General features: G+C 36.3%; 1 pseudogene; it reads right to left on the reverse strand.

Annotated features, from left to right (window-relative positions):
- Positions 1–2,289: 2,289 nt before the first annotated feature.
- Positions 2,290–15,320, reverse strand: part of LOC147280031 (TMV resistance protein N-like) — a 44,026-nt pseudogene continuing 30,995 nt past the window's right edge.

Here is a 15,320-nt window from a genome sequence, read left to right on the forward strand (position 1 = left end):
GCAATTGTCAAATTATTAATTGGAGCATAGCACTATAGTAGATTGGGGAGCAGAGAAGAGAGGACGGGGGGAGAAGGAGGGAAGCTTTGGGGTTAACAAGAAAACATAGTGTTTGGTTATTGGGTTAAAAAATTTTAAAAATAACACGTCTCATCTTATTTGGCAACATATATTGATTATTTGGTGAATATTTTTGGTTGGTGAATTTGTCATATTTTCACATGATTAATTGATTATGGGCTTTCTTTTTTCTTTTTCTTTTTCCATGAATTGATTATGTGTTTAAAATATAGTGTCTATAGAAAAGTAACTCCCAAATAAGTTTTAATGAAAGTTTAAACTAGAATTACCAAATTGTATAAAACGTGGCCTTTTTTCAGTAAAAATCAAATAAACCACAATGATGACACATATGAATACATGATCACTAACTTACCTCATCTAGGATGGAGATGAACTCGAGCACCACCATCTGAGCTTAAAACATTTGAGCGCATCGATCACCCATGACTAAACTTGATAATCTTCACCAACTTAGACTAAACATAGATGCACAAACTCTAACTTATCTAATGTTTACGAAGATAGGTTTGTCTTAGAAACTTGCCAATTAAATATATTTACATTGACATTTGTGAGGTTGTTTTGGAATTGTTTTCTTAGAAAGATATTATGGTTTTGTTAAATCACGTTTGTTTTGATTAAGGAATTGTGTTAAATTAAATACATGTTAAAACCAGTGGTCTTACTGTAATGTATGGAATCTTAGGAGTTATATAAAAGTACGATAGAATGTGTCTGTGTAAATTAATCCTTAAGTGTTTTTATATTGATGCTAATACTTTTTTGAGGAATTTCAATAGACGAGATTATGTAAAAATGATTTAAAACCTCGAGGATGCCATTGTATTTTCTGACCTCATAAGTTATGAAATGAGGATAAACGACTTAAGGGTGTGCGCATAATTAACCTTTACAATCATCAAATTATCCAAGCAATTTAGAAAGATCAAGCAGATCACTTTATATTTAATCCTAAATAACTAGGTGTTGAAAACAATTGGTGAGGGCAAAATAGGAAAAAACCAGCCAACGGTAAAAATTCTCTACAATCCCTACTCAAAATATGACAAATTCACCAACCAAAAATATTCACCAAATAGCTTTAGAAATTAATCAAGAACAATATGAGAACCTTTTTGTCCTCAAAATATATGTGGCCAAATAAGATGAGATGTGCCCAATGTACTATAGTGTTGTGGCTCCAGTTAATAATTTGACAATTGCAGATATGTAAAGCTCTATTTTTTTTTTTTTTTTTTGTCAGAAATTTTCCTCTGCAACATCACAATTTCTTCTCCTCTTCACTTCTCTTTCCTCAGCAAAACACCACAACACCCCAACAAATACACATTTGTACACTCAACAAATAACAAAGCAAAGATGTCCTTGGGTTCGCAGTAGAATATGCACTAAAATAAAATATACTTTTGAGATTGAATAAACAAAGTGTGGTGGCGTGACCTGGCTTGATCATCTAAGGAAAAAACTAAAATAGACCTTGCATGCACAACTTAAACAGCACATAGAAAAGCTATACTAGTCTAAACAGAAGGGGTATATGAGATTTTGAATTGAAATGATCAAGAGTTATAACGTGATAGAGAAAAAAAGATTATATATTATACTTCAAAATGATAGAGCTCTTCACTATATATACATGCAGTCTTCCAAGTTTCATAGAAGCACTACTCAATGGTTAAACACTTAAATTATCCCTCCTTAAGTAAGAGAATAAATAACATACAATCTGTCAAGTATGAAAACAAATGATATTCTTATAACCAAATAATTAATAAAGCAACGAATTTAGCATAAGAAAATATCTAGCACAATCTGTAATAGGTACTAGAGAAAGGAATTGTTTCTCTTCCCCACTGGGAAGGCAGCCAGTACTGGTTAAACAATACAAGTCAACCATGCAATATCGATTTCTAACTCTTCTTCCTTGTCACCTTTCAATGCGATCATACTTCCGTGCCAATGACTTAATGACTTTGATAATCACTGAGTAATATCATGTACGTGTGCAACAAGCAAAAGGAAATATCAAACAAGCTATTGCACTAGCCCAAATTAAAAGTAACAAAATTTGATCTAATGAGAAAGGTAAAAGGCTACTTACAAGTTACAACTCCCACGTACGTCTGCCCTAGCTTGTACTTCATTTTGAGATCACTAAGCTTTCTTAACTAATATTCTTTCATAGGTTCCGGTGTTATATATTGATTACCATAAATACTCTGCTAATTGTGTGCAGGACAGACTGTTGCGGAGGGTCAATGTTTGTACAAGCTCTTCCACATCCTCCTTGAACACTAGACGTAGGGCACATTCACGAACTCCTAAGCCAACTGGGTTATTGGATTCAACAGTTGCACCAATGCGATTACATTGATTCCACGATTGAGGAAATTCAGTACGTGCTATGTATATGAACCGAATGATATCGCATGCATGCATCCCCATCAGTTTAATTATATGGCACCCATAAAGGAGTTCACCGCCACAAGAAACATTGGTGTCCAGAGTACAAATAAACCCATGAGTAAACTCTAAATCAGGATTGTTGAGAATGACGACGCTTGGATGTTTGTGCATCGATACAGAAACACAGACAGCAATCCCTATCCAATCATCATCATTGAACAAATTTGGAAGCACTTGGATTCGCGCATAGTTGTCTTTGTTCAAATGCATGAACCACTTGGGAATTTCAGTTCCAGTGAACGTATGTCCAAAGTGTTTAGCAGACGAGAACTGTTTGTAAATAAAGAAAAAATTCAAATGTGAGATATTAATTTCTCGAGAGATCAAATTCTAATATGAGAGAGAGAGAGGGAGAGAGAGAGAGAGAGAGAGAGAGAGAGAGAGAGAGAGAGAGACCATATATCTAAAATCACTTTCACATTCCTCTGCCGTTAGCTGACTTGAGACATTTTCTCCAGAAGTATAATTTTCTTTTCCAGCATCCAAATCCAATTCACGACTTTCCAACTTTATGAAATTTAACCAATCTGTTACCAGCAATTTATTATAATCATCAAAGGAAATATCTGAGCTGCGTAATATACATTGGGTGATTGCCTGGACAAACTGTTGTAAATTTTGGTGGTACAAAATACGGAGCCCACACATTTGAACCTTTACATCAGGACTATTGGTTTTAAAGGAAGCGCAGATTTTTCTTGATGATTCGTGAGTGAACCAGTCAACATTCATCATTGCCCGCGGTATGTAAGTAACTAAAAGTTGAGGTTTGACAGCTGATATTCTATTTAGCGACAGAACTAAACCTATCTCATGATCAGGATATTTACCCATTTGGAGTCGACAAAAAACATGATAATCATCTTGTTAGAGATTTAGAGGGTGTTTAGGACACTTGTAGCTAATGGCTTGTGTAAGCTTCTATTAGCTACTTATGTTTGATATGAGAAACTTGGGTGAAAAGTATTAGAGTGGAGTGGAGACCTTAGTTAGAAATAGGACAATTTTATTTAGAAGTAGAGGAGGAATACAAGGCTTTAGTAGATGTCTAGGACAATATGACTTAGAAGTAGTGGCTTTTAGCATTGCCTCTTGCTTACACTTAGATATGGGTACATGCTATATATATAGAGAGTAGATGAACCTACTTGACTTCTCTAGAACATCTATTATCCACATGTTTATCATATATTCTAGATAATTCCACAAATTCTTAGACTTGTCTAGTTAAGATAGTTACTAATAGATTTATCTAGAATACTCTTTCTTCTTATCAAGCTATCTTCTAGACTTTTAGAATTATGTAGAACTATGTGGAATATTCTAGCTTTAATTTGTATGGGCTTTGAGGAAGTCTCTAGAATTTTGTAGTATTTTCCAATAATGTGCATTAATTTTCAACACATCTCCTAACATAGGCCTGTTCACTTCAACTGATACGCATAGAGCAAATCCCATCCACTTCTTACACATACGTAGATTTGGTGGCAGATCTATTGACATGTAGGACCTAACTTTAGGGTTGAACCACTCTGGGCTTCCATTTACAAAATAATTATAGCCATGACATTTATGGTTTAGTCCCTGCAGGAAAAACTGATAATTAATATGAGAGAGAGAGAGAGAGAGAGAGAGAGAGAGAGAGAGACCTCAAGGTATCTTGGAAGAAATGACTCAATGTTCTTTCTCAGCAGAATTATGGAACCTTCTTCAGAACTTGGAATTAATGACTCCCTGCAATAATGCAATATATACCAAATATAAGAAAAACGTCGACAATTATGAATTTAACAAGTTTTAATAAGAAGCAATGTAAGTAATTCTCAAAAACTTTAAATTCTATACCATCTCAACATGTTATCCACCAGATTATACCACCCAGATTCAAATGTGTCTCCATCATCTTGGTTTTGATTGCAGTACTGTTGGAGTCTAGAATACTGCGTCACTGCAGTTTGGATAAACCCTGCAACATCTTGTTCATATAGTAGACGAATCCCACATTTCTGAACCTCAATGCCTTGGTAGGTTTCAAATGAAGCCTCCATTGCACTTGATTTATTTAACAACTCTGGAAAGCTCACACAAGGTTGATAGAAAATACAAAGAGGAGGAGATATTGAACTCATGCAGTTGTGCTGTTTACTGCCATTCAAGAGAAATGGTTGCATTGAAAATTCTTGAGTTTTCAATTTGCACTGACAGAAGTAATTAGAAGTTTCTGAATCTGATTCAATGAGAGAGACATCAGGGGGTCCCTTGAGTAAGACAACAGCAGCAACCCCCATCTACTTCTTATTAGATTTCAATCTTAGAGGTATTGAGATTACTATGGAATCACCAGTAACTGTATTGCTGAACTACTCTGGAATTTCATTTTGGTTACAAGACAGACAATAGCGATTTATACTATGATCCATTAGCTGCAACCTAAGAAAAAAACGTTCGACATAAAATCTACTGTACTTTCTTCTGACATCACAACCTGAAAAACTACTATACCCTCTTGTGAAGTTGCCCCAACTTAAAGTACAAAGTTCTTGATTCATGGATGAAATGCGGGTATTGACAATAGTTGTTCCCAAGACAGAAGAATACAGTCTGTACTGATTCGAAAAATCTATCAGTGAAGTACAATCCTTTGCTTCCGCATGTCGAACACTTAATGGAAGCTTCTTAGGGAGTAATTGAAGCCTGCTCCAATTGCTCAAGTTGAGAAATTCAAGCTTGGAGAGTTGAGAGATGCCATCTGGTAAGCAGGTGAAATTATTATCACTCAAATTTAAGTCTTTTAAAGATAATAAGCTGCCAAGATCATCTGGAAATTTTGGTCTTTCCATTAGACTGCAATCACTTAAATTTAGATATGTCAAAGAACTTAAACCTAAGAAGGAAGTAGGCAACAAAAAGATCATGGAGACAAGGCTCTTTCTAAGCCATGATTTTGAAGGTAGATCTTCATCACATCCTCGGATGGATAGATATTTTAGATTTTTCATATCTGCAATGGAAGAAAAATCTCTTACAGTAGTTCCACTTATATCAAGCTCCTCCAGAAATTGATCCACACAATCCAGATTCTCAGGTATGCCATCAAGTTTTGTGCAACCTGTTAGAATGAGACTTTTCAGAGATGTCAGATATTTAATGGTACTTGGAAGATCCAAAAGGCTTTTGCAGTCCCGTAAATGCAACAAAGTAAGACCAGTCATGTGATCAATTGATGGAGGTAATTCCTCTATGGCAGTCCCATCTAGATGAAGCTCCAACAAGCTTTTCATATTTCCTTTAATTTCGGGAAACTTCTTGAGTCTTGAGCAGGCGGAGAGAGTAAAAGTTTTAAGAGATTCCAAACTAATTGAAGGTGGAAGGCTCTTAATAGATTTGCAGTCTCTCATATTCAACAAAGTAAGTTTTTTGAGATTCCCAATGGATGGGTGAACCTCAACCAATCCTGTACAACCTTCAAGCACCAAAGTCACAAGATTTGGAACCTCACTGAAGTTTGGGGTCTTGATCAAGTATTGGGAATAACTCATATCGATAAATTGTAGCCTGCTCCAGTTCTGAAAGAAGTCAAAAAATAATCATATGATTTGAAATAAATAATTGGTTGCTATAGTTAAGAATTTAAAAATGCATATATAAGAATTAATAATCTTACTTTTTCTCCATTCCATAGTTGTTTGATGCGGCTTGAATACATTCTGAGTTCAACAAGCTTGTTTGACTCAAAGTTTGAAGGAAAATAGTCGAATGGATATTCATGCCATTCCAGAAATTGCAACTCCTCGGAAAGACATTTGATGTTTCCAGAAAAGTTCCCGTTCCAAATTTTGAGTAATCTTAACTTGTCCATATTTGAGAAGGGATCAGTAATGAAGTGAACCACCTCATCTTTTCTTGCTAAATTGAGGACTATGCCTTGAACTTTACTCGTTTCCTAATAAAGAAGAACAAAGAATAAGTTGTTAAGCACACAATTCATATAGCAAACTACAAAGACAATAATAATTTGTTTTCCAATCTCTGAATCTCTCTTACCTTATTTTTTACAAGTACACGGATGATATCCTCACGAAGCCACAACCTGCTACGCTTTCCAGGGTCTTCACCACATTCTTGACGAACAACTTCCCAACCCAATTCTTGTATCAAATCATGCATCCACAATTTTCTTCCATATTGAGTTACTAAAGATTTCTCCATGAGAACTTCTATATCAATGTCTGGACTATAGCCACTACTTTCTAGTATTCTTGTTACATGATCTTTGTCCTCTCCTTTAAAGAAACACACAATGTCCAAAAATACATTTTTTCTGTAGTTGACAAACCATCAAAACTTATTTTTAAAACATCAATAATTTCTTTTTTAGGATTTGCTTTCAGTCTATCCAATTCACTTGCCCATAGTTTTGCGCTTCGACCATAAAGAAACAAACCCCAAACTTTAATAGCTAATGGAAGACCATTAGCATATTTTAAAATATCCTTTGATAGCTTGAGAAAGACTTCTCCAACCTGGTCTTTTTGGAAGGATTTCCAACTAAAGAGTTGTAGAGCTTCATCATCAGTTAATAGCTTAACCTTATATGTTTTGTCTACTCTACATCCGCGCAACACATGTTCATCTCTTGATGTTATGATGATTCTGCTCCTTAAACCAAACCAACTGGGATCACACAATGCTTCCACTTGTTCAAACTTAATTATCCACGTCATCAAGAATTATAAGAACCCTTTTGGTACATAGTCTACGCCTTATCACCTTTTGCACATCAATATTTTGTATATGTACGTTACTTTCCAACAACATATCAGAAAAAAGCTGCTTTTGTAAATGAACTTAACCTTTTTTCCCAATTTCCTCTCTAACATTGTCAAGGAAGCTGTAAGCTTCAAACTGAGCACGTATCCTTTCGAAAACTACTCGTGCAATAGTTTTCTTACCAATTTCCCCCCATTCCCCAAATCCCAATGACCATACGAACATCAAGCAACTCGAGCTCTAAGAATGAAAGCATTTCTCTTACGTGAGAATCCATCGCAACTAAATCCTTCGATACACTTAACATTGTTCGATTTAATTGAGTGAAACTACTTTCTACAATAATTTTGGATTCATACCTGTACATAAATAAATAAATAACCATCATATATGTAAAACAACAATCATATGTGGTTAATGTAAAGTTTTATAATGTTTTCCATTTTCTTTATTTTGATTAGAAGGGTCATAGATTTTATCTCTTATTTATTTGAGTGACAAGTGATATTCACGAGAAGTCATGTTTTATTGGTTAAAAAACTTTTTTCAGTAACTGCTGGCAATATATGTACTCCTGTATATAATAGAAATTCTCTCTGCAGGACGTTCGAATGGATGCATATGTTTTATGACTTTTTTTCACCATTTGATCTTAAACTTGGCATGATTTAATTATTTAGAGTATAAATCATCAATCGAGACCTATTCCTTGGTTTTAACTCTCATGATTTTGAGTTCATTTCCTCGGTTAGAATCTAGGTTTTAACTCTCGAGTTTTGGGCAATACCCTAACACGTTGAACCTTGTAAAAAATAGCCTAAAAAACGACAAAATGTCATAGAAATACCCAGAGAGAATTTGTGTATATATAATATATATATATATATAACTGCTAAGTGGGAAGAATAATATATCAGACAATTATGTACATATAACTTTTGTTTCACCATTATGTGTTTTGATGAAAATTGACAATAAGTATATATATAGATGAGCCATGATTTACCGGAATAGAGGGAATAAACGGTTACTTCCCATGTTAATCAGTCACGTGATTTAAAACTGGGGTGGGCATGCACGGTTCGGTTTCAGAACCGTGTGGCTAAAACAGATAACCAAACCGATGATGTCGGTATTGGAAGAACGGCGACCGAAACCGAACCGGAGACCCCTTCAATCGACAAGATCAACCGATGTTACCGATTCGGTGCAATTCGCTTTCGTTTTTACATTTTAGACAAAGGCGAGAGAGAAAAGAGCAGAGATCTCATGAGGCCCGAGATCTGCCATCGGTGAGAGAGAGAGAGAGAGAGAGAGAGAGAGAGAGAGAGAGAGAGAGAGAGAGAGAGAAAGAAGAAGAAATGCAATGCCTGCGTTCTGAAAAATCACGACGGAGACGCTAGAGACAGAAATTGGAGAAAGAGAGAAATAGAGGGATAGTGAGGAGAGAGAGATATATAGAGAGAGGGATCGAGAGAGAGAGAGAGAGAGAGAGAGAGAGAGAGAGAGAGAGAGAGACAGAGAGAGAGATGTGGCGGCGCAAAACTTAGGAAGACAAGTTATAGGGTTTTAATGTTTTAATGTTTTAACTAATGAATAATAATCATCTAAAAAATTAGAGTTTAGTCCTACTAATATTTTTTATTTGGAAAAAAACCTTATGGCTTTTTTTTTTTCCCAAATAAATCCTTTATTTTTTCTAAATAAAGCCCTTTGAGTCTTTGACCATTGCCTTGTCAAACAAATATGTCATTATTTTTTTATGAGGATATAGGGTATGGATTCACTTCATACCTTCTTAGAGTATATAGAATGAGGTTTGTGGAGGCTGCATGTTAGGTTTTAACTATGAGATTTTGAGCAAATCTCAGAGTTAAAACCTAATGTAAAGCCGACAAACCAGGGCTTGAGGAACAAGTAAAAATGCACTGTCGAACACTCGAAAATGGCCGCCAAGCGCTCTGCACCTAGTATGTATGAAAAAAATAGAAAATAAGGAACCAATATTATATAACATGGAATGGTTACAATATTATTGGACTTTAGTTAGAATTTTAAAAGCTATAAGACTTTAGTCAGTAAATTATAAAATTAAAAGACCTAAATGGAAGTTGTCAGTTTATTACCTAGTATTGTTATAAATATATTTAGTGGTAAGATGTTAGCTCCCTCCCTCTTGTGAGCTGTGTTCAAACCTCAGACATGCTTTCAATATTTGCATTTTTTAATTTCAGGGTATTAAAAATTTAAGGGTTAATTACATATATATACCTCAACTATACATCACTTATCAACTGGGTACCTCATGTTCAAAAACTTTCATTCGGGTACATCAACTTCAATATTTCGTCAACTAAGTACCTCCGTTAGTCTGACCGTTATCTGCTGAGTTGGCGCTGACGTGGCATATGTGGACCCCACCATTAAATATTGACTTGGCATTTAAAAATAGCCACTTGTACAAAAATTAATAAAAAAATAAAAAAACCCATTAAAATTATATTAATTAGAAAGAAAAAAAAAAGACAAAAAAAAAAAACCAGCCCCCCTGCCCGACTTCACTTCCCTACCCAGCCCCCTCCCTCCCTCCCTCCCTCCCTCTGCCACCCAGCCCCTTCTCACACCTTGCGTCCAATACCATTCACTACAACCCGTCGGATCTATCCACATGGCTGGAGAGCATGATCTCCGAGCTCAACCCACCTCACAATTTTGACCCAGTCATGGCTGCTCCACCTCTACCACCTCCTAATCCACCACAACAACAAGGACCAGTACTGGACGACGCCTTCTTAGCTCAGGCCGAGTCCTCCACCATCACCTTCATCGATTTCCGAGATCAAACCCAACAACAAAAAAGCAAATCCCGAAGCCCCCAAACCCATGTCTTCGAAGATTGCTCCTTTTCCAAATACAACCTTGTTAGTTTCTAGGATTTGTTATATTGGCTATTTTCCTTGTCAAAACCATTGTATTTATTTTTATTTAATCACTCACAAGCTCTAGGCTAGATTAAGGACAAGATCAGTTGTATTGAAGAAGTCAAGAATGAACAAAGACTCAAGGTATACTGCACTTCATTCATTTCAGGAAAATAACATTTTTTTGTACTTTTGACTAGTTATAAAGAACAATGTTTTTTCACGTACAGTGGCTGATACTTAAGTAACAGTCACTGTAGTGGGGCCATTTCGGGTTTTGCTTATTAAAGCCCATTTCATTGAAAGCCCATTTTCTGTCTTTACTAAACATGCATGTGCATTGCACATGACTTGGTTCCCCCACTGCAGCAATCAGATCTGATTGCATCTCATTCACGCCACACACTTACACACCACAGCACTGTTCATCATCTTCTCCATTTCTGATTTTTGCAAAATAAAGCAATATTTGTTTTTACAGCTCCTCATTCCTATCCTTAGCAATACTAGGATACCCCTCTAGGACAAAAGGAATATGCTCTTTTTCTGTCTCTTGTAGACAGCCATTGAATGGTTTCCACGTGGCTTGGGCAAACATATATGAAAATGGTGTGTGTGATGTACGGGTATATGTGGGATCCGTTCAGACTTTTTCGTCAGTGTTGATGAGCATATTTTCCATGTGCATTTCGTGTGTTTATGGCTGGGTATTTTGGGTGAGTGCTCATCTTTTATCAAGTAAGAAAATGCTTTTGATTTTCAAAAACTAAATGATTTTCTTAACTTGTTTTTTCATCTAAAATCTGAATGGGTTTGAGTGTTGTTTAAATCTTTTCATATATCTTCAAACACATTCATTTAGCTTTTTAGTTGAAGGATTCTCCATTAGCCTTTTCATGTCTCTTGCTTGAGAAAGCTGATTTTTATAGAATCCAAATTTGCATATCATGTTCATACATTGAAGAATCTGATGGGCTTGGTGTGAACTGGTGCCATGGGTTGATGAGCTTGGAGTTGAAGCTGCCTTCTTCATGAATGACCGATTGTCTTGCTTATGGAAGTTGCACAAAGGGGTAAGAAGCTGCCACTTAGTTTAGGACCTAGTGATTGAGCTTGTGTGCTGTATGCTCCCTTTGTATTGAACCTCTTCTATAGTGGATTGCCCGGTCAGCTGAAAAAGACCCCTAGTTTTTACCCTTTTTGGTTTTTATGGGTGAACATCTTGTGTGCATTCGTCTCCCTTTTTGTGTTGTTATGCTTACTGACTCACTCAACTTTTAAACACAAATATGCACTGTAGCTATATGCTTGAAATTGATATATGTCATATAGAACTGTCTAGCTAATCACACACCACTGTAGTTGTGGATAACACTGGGATGCCTACTGTGATGGGTCCTCTGAGTGTATAGGATGTCACTTGATCCTTTGGTGTGTTTGATTTGTGTTATTTACAAAAGTGATTTTTGGTTTTAGAAGTCAATCTGGAGTTTCAGATTTTAGTTACTGAATCGTCTGAGTTGTGTCTGTTTGACTAGTTCCTGAATGATCACATAAATCAAAAATTGGGGTCCGATCACTGAAAGTGAAATTAATCAAGTTTATTAAGTGAATAGATCACCTAATACAAACTTTCAATTGGTATCAGAGCGCTACTCTAAAAGCAAATAGACAGATCCTAGGGTGTTGTTTGTCTTCTAGGTGTGTCTACATGGAAAGAGATCGTGTTGCAGGGTCTTGCAACTCTCCTCCATTCTTTGATGGTAGCAGCTACTCTGCTTGGAGAGAGAAATTTGAAATTTTCCTTGATGCCTATGACGAGTTGGCATATGAGTATCTCACTGTTGAGTGGATTCCTCTTACTCGAACTGTTGATGGGATTGAAATTCCTAAGCCTAGGTCCGAATGGTCTTTAGCCGAAGTCACGGCCTCTAGCTCCAACAAGAAGGCTAGAAATGCTATTGTCACTGCACTATCTGTTAGTTTCTAGGATTTGTTATATTGGCTATTTTCCTTGTCAAAACCATTGTATTTATTTTTATTTAATCACTCACAAGCTCTAGGCTAAATTAAGGACAAGATCAAGTGTATTGAAGAAGTCAAGAATGAACAAAGACTCAAGGTATACTGCACTTCATTCATTTCATGAAAATAACAGTTTTTTGTCTATTTGACTAGTCATTCACTGAACATAAAGAACAATGTTTTTCACGTACAGTGGTTGATACTTAAGTCACAGTCACTACAGTGGGGCCATTTCGGGTTTTTCTTTTAAAGCCCATTTCATTGAAAGCCCATGTTCTGTTTTTTACTAAACATGCATGTGCATTGCACATGGCTTGGTTCCCCTACTGTATCAATCAGATCTAATTGCTTCTTTGCCATTCACGCCACACACCTACACACATCAGCACTATTCATCATCTTCCCCATTTCTGATTTTTGCAAAATAAAGCAAAATTCCTTTTTACAGCTCCTCATTCCTATCCTTAGTAATACTAGGATACCCCTCTAGGACAAAGAGAATATGCCCCTCATTCGTCTCTTGTGGACAGTCATTGATTGGCTTCCACGTGGCTCGGGTAAACATGAAAGTTGTGTGTGTGTGTACGGGTATATTATATATTCTGTTCAGATCTTTTCGGGTGTGTCTATGAGCATTTTGTGTGGGTATTTTCGTGTTTCATGCCTGGGTATTTTTCAGGGTGAGTGCTCAATTTTATCAAGTCAGAAAATGTTCATTTAATTCTTCAAAATCAAAAAGATTTTCTGAACTTGTTTGTTTCATCTAAAATTCTAAATGGGTTTGAGTGTTTAAATCTTTTCATATATTCTTCAAACACATTCATTTTAGATTTTAGTTGAAGGATTCAATATCAACTTTTTCATGCCTCTAGCCTGAGAAGGTTGATCTTCTTTTTAATAATCCAACATTGGCATATCATGTTCATACATTGATGAATCTACTGGGCTTGGTGCGAATTGGTGCTATGGGTTGATGAGCTTAGAGTTGGAGCTGCCTTCTTCATGAATGACCGATTGCCTTGCTTATGGAAGTTGCACAAAGGGGTAAGAAAGCTGCCACTTAGTTTAGGACTTAGTGATTGAGCTTGTGTGCTGTATGCTCCCTTTGTATTGAACCTCCTCTATAGTGGATTGCCCGGTCAGCTGAAAAAGACCCCCAGTTTTACCCTTTGTGGTTTTTCTGGGTAAACATCTTGTGTGCATTCGTCTTCCCTTTTTGTGTTGTTATGCTTACTGACTCACTCAACTTTTAAACACAAATCTGTAGAGTAGCTATATGCTTGAAATTGATATATGACTTATATAACTGTCTAGCTAATCACACACCACTGTAGTTGTGGATAACACTGGGATGCCTACTGTGATGGGTCCTCTGAGTGTATAGGATGTCACTTGATCCTTTGGTGTGTTTGATTTGTGTTGTTTACAAAAGTGATTTTTGGTTTTTAGAAGTCAATCTAGAGTTTCATATTTTCGTTACTGAATCGTCTGAGTTGTGTTTGTTTGACTAGTTCCTGAATGATCAGATAAATCAAAAATTGGGGTCCGATCATTGAAAGTGAAATTAATCAAGTTTATTAAGTGAATAGATCACCTAAATTAAACTTTCAATTGGTATCAGAGCGCTACTCTAAAAGCAAATAGAGAGATCTTAGGGTGTTGTCTATTTTCTAGGTGTGTCTAGATGGAAAGAAATCGTGTTGCAGGATCTTGCAACTCTCCTCCATTCTTTGATGGCAGCAACTACGCTGCTTGGAGAGAAAAATTTGAAATTTTTGTTGATGCCTATGACGAGTTGGCATATGAGTATCTCACTGTTGAGTGGACTCCTCCCACACGAACTGTTGATGGGATTGAAACTCCTAAGCCTAGGTCCGAATGGTCTTTAGCCGAAGTCACGGCCTCTAGCTCCAACAAGAAGGCTAGAAATGCTATTGTCACTGCACTATCTTCCTCACAATTTGCACACATACAACATTGTGTCACGGCTAGGCAAGCTTGGAACAAACTTAGGGTTGTTCATGAAGGGGACAAACAAGTTAGGTCACTTAAGCTTCAAATGGTACATGCCAAATTTGAAGAAATTAGGATGAAAGAGTCCGAGTCATTTTCCGAGTTCTATGAAAGGTTGGAAGCCCTCACAAATGAAGCCATGTCCCTAGGTAAACCTTATGAGGAGTCTACCATTGTCCAAAAGGTTCTTAGATCTCTACCTAAGAGATTTCAATCTAAGAAACATGCAATACAAGAAGTCCAAAATTTGGATGAACTCAAAATTGGTAAATTGGTAGGAAAGCTTAAAACTTTTGAGATGGAACTTGAAATGGATGAAAGGGACAGCAAGAAGTCAAAGGATATTGCTTTGCAAAGTGTCAAAGAGATGAGTGAAAACTTGAGTGAAAAATCATCCATGTCCGATGATGAGGTTGCCCTTTTTGTCAAAAGATTTAGACGAATTCTTAGAAATAAAGGGAGAGAAGCTAGGACTAGTGGTAACAACTTTAAGGAGTTCAAATTCAAACCTCAAGGAGAGAATTCATTTGAGAGAAAACAAGAGAGGAAGTCTAACTTTAAGGAAGGAAGAACAATCAAGAGAGATGTGAAATGTTACACTTGTGGTGGAATAGGTCACATAGCAATTGAATGTGCAAATAATAGAAATAATTATTCTTCAAGTGAGAATAAAGCCATGAAAATCACTTGGAGTGATAGTGAGAGTGAGGATGCAAATGATTGTGAGTCTTCTTTCGATATTGAGGGTGATGAAGTTGCATTTGTTGCATCAATCAAGGAGATTGAACAAGTTGATGGTGGGTCTGACTCAGAATCTGCTCCTGATGATGAGTCTTACACTGCACTTTGTGATAAGTATGACTTACTTTTCACCGAAACTCTTAGCATAAAGGAAGAAAATCAGAAACTAAAGAATGCTAAATTGAAATTTTGTGATAAGATTGAGTCATTAGAGAGTGAATTAGAAAGTGTGGCTATCTTGAAACAAAATTTTGAGAGTCAAATCAAAGTGCTCAAGGAGAGCAACATCTACTTTAAATC

This window comes from Dryas octopetala, chromosome 7 (assembly GCF_963921425.1).
Source record: "Dryas octopetala chromosome 7, drDryOcto1.1, whole genome shotgun sequence".
NCBI classification, from domain to species: domain Eukaryota; kingdom Viridiplantae; phylum Streptophyta; class Magnoliopsida; order Rosales; family Rosaceae; genus Dryas; species Dryas octopetala.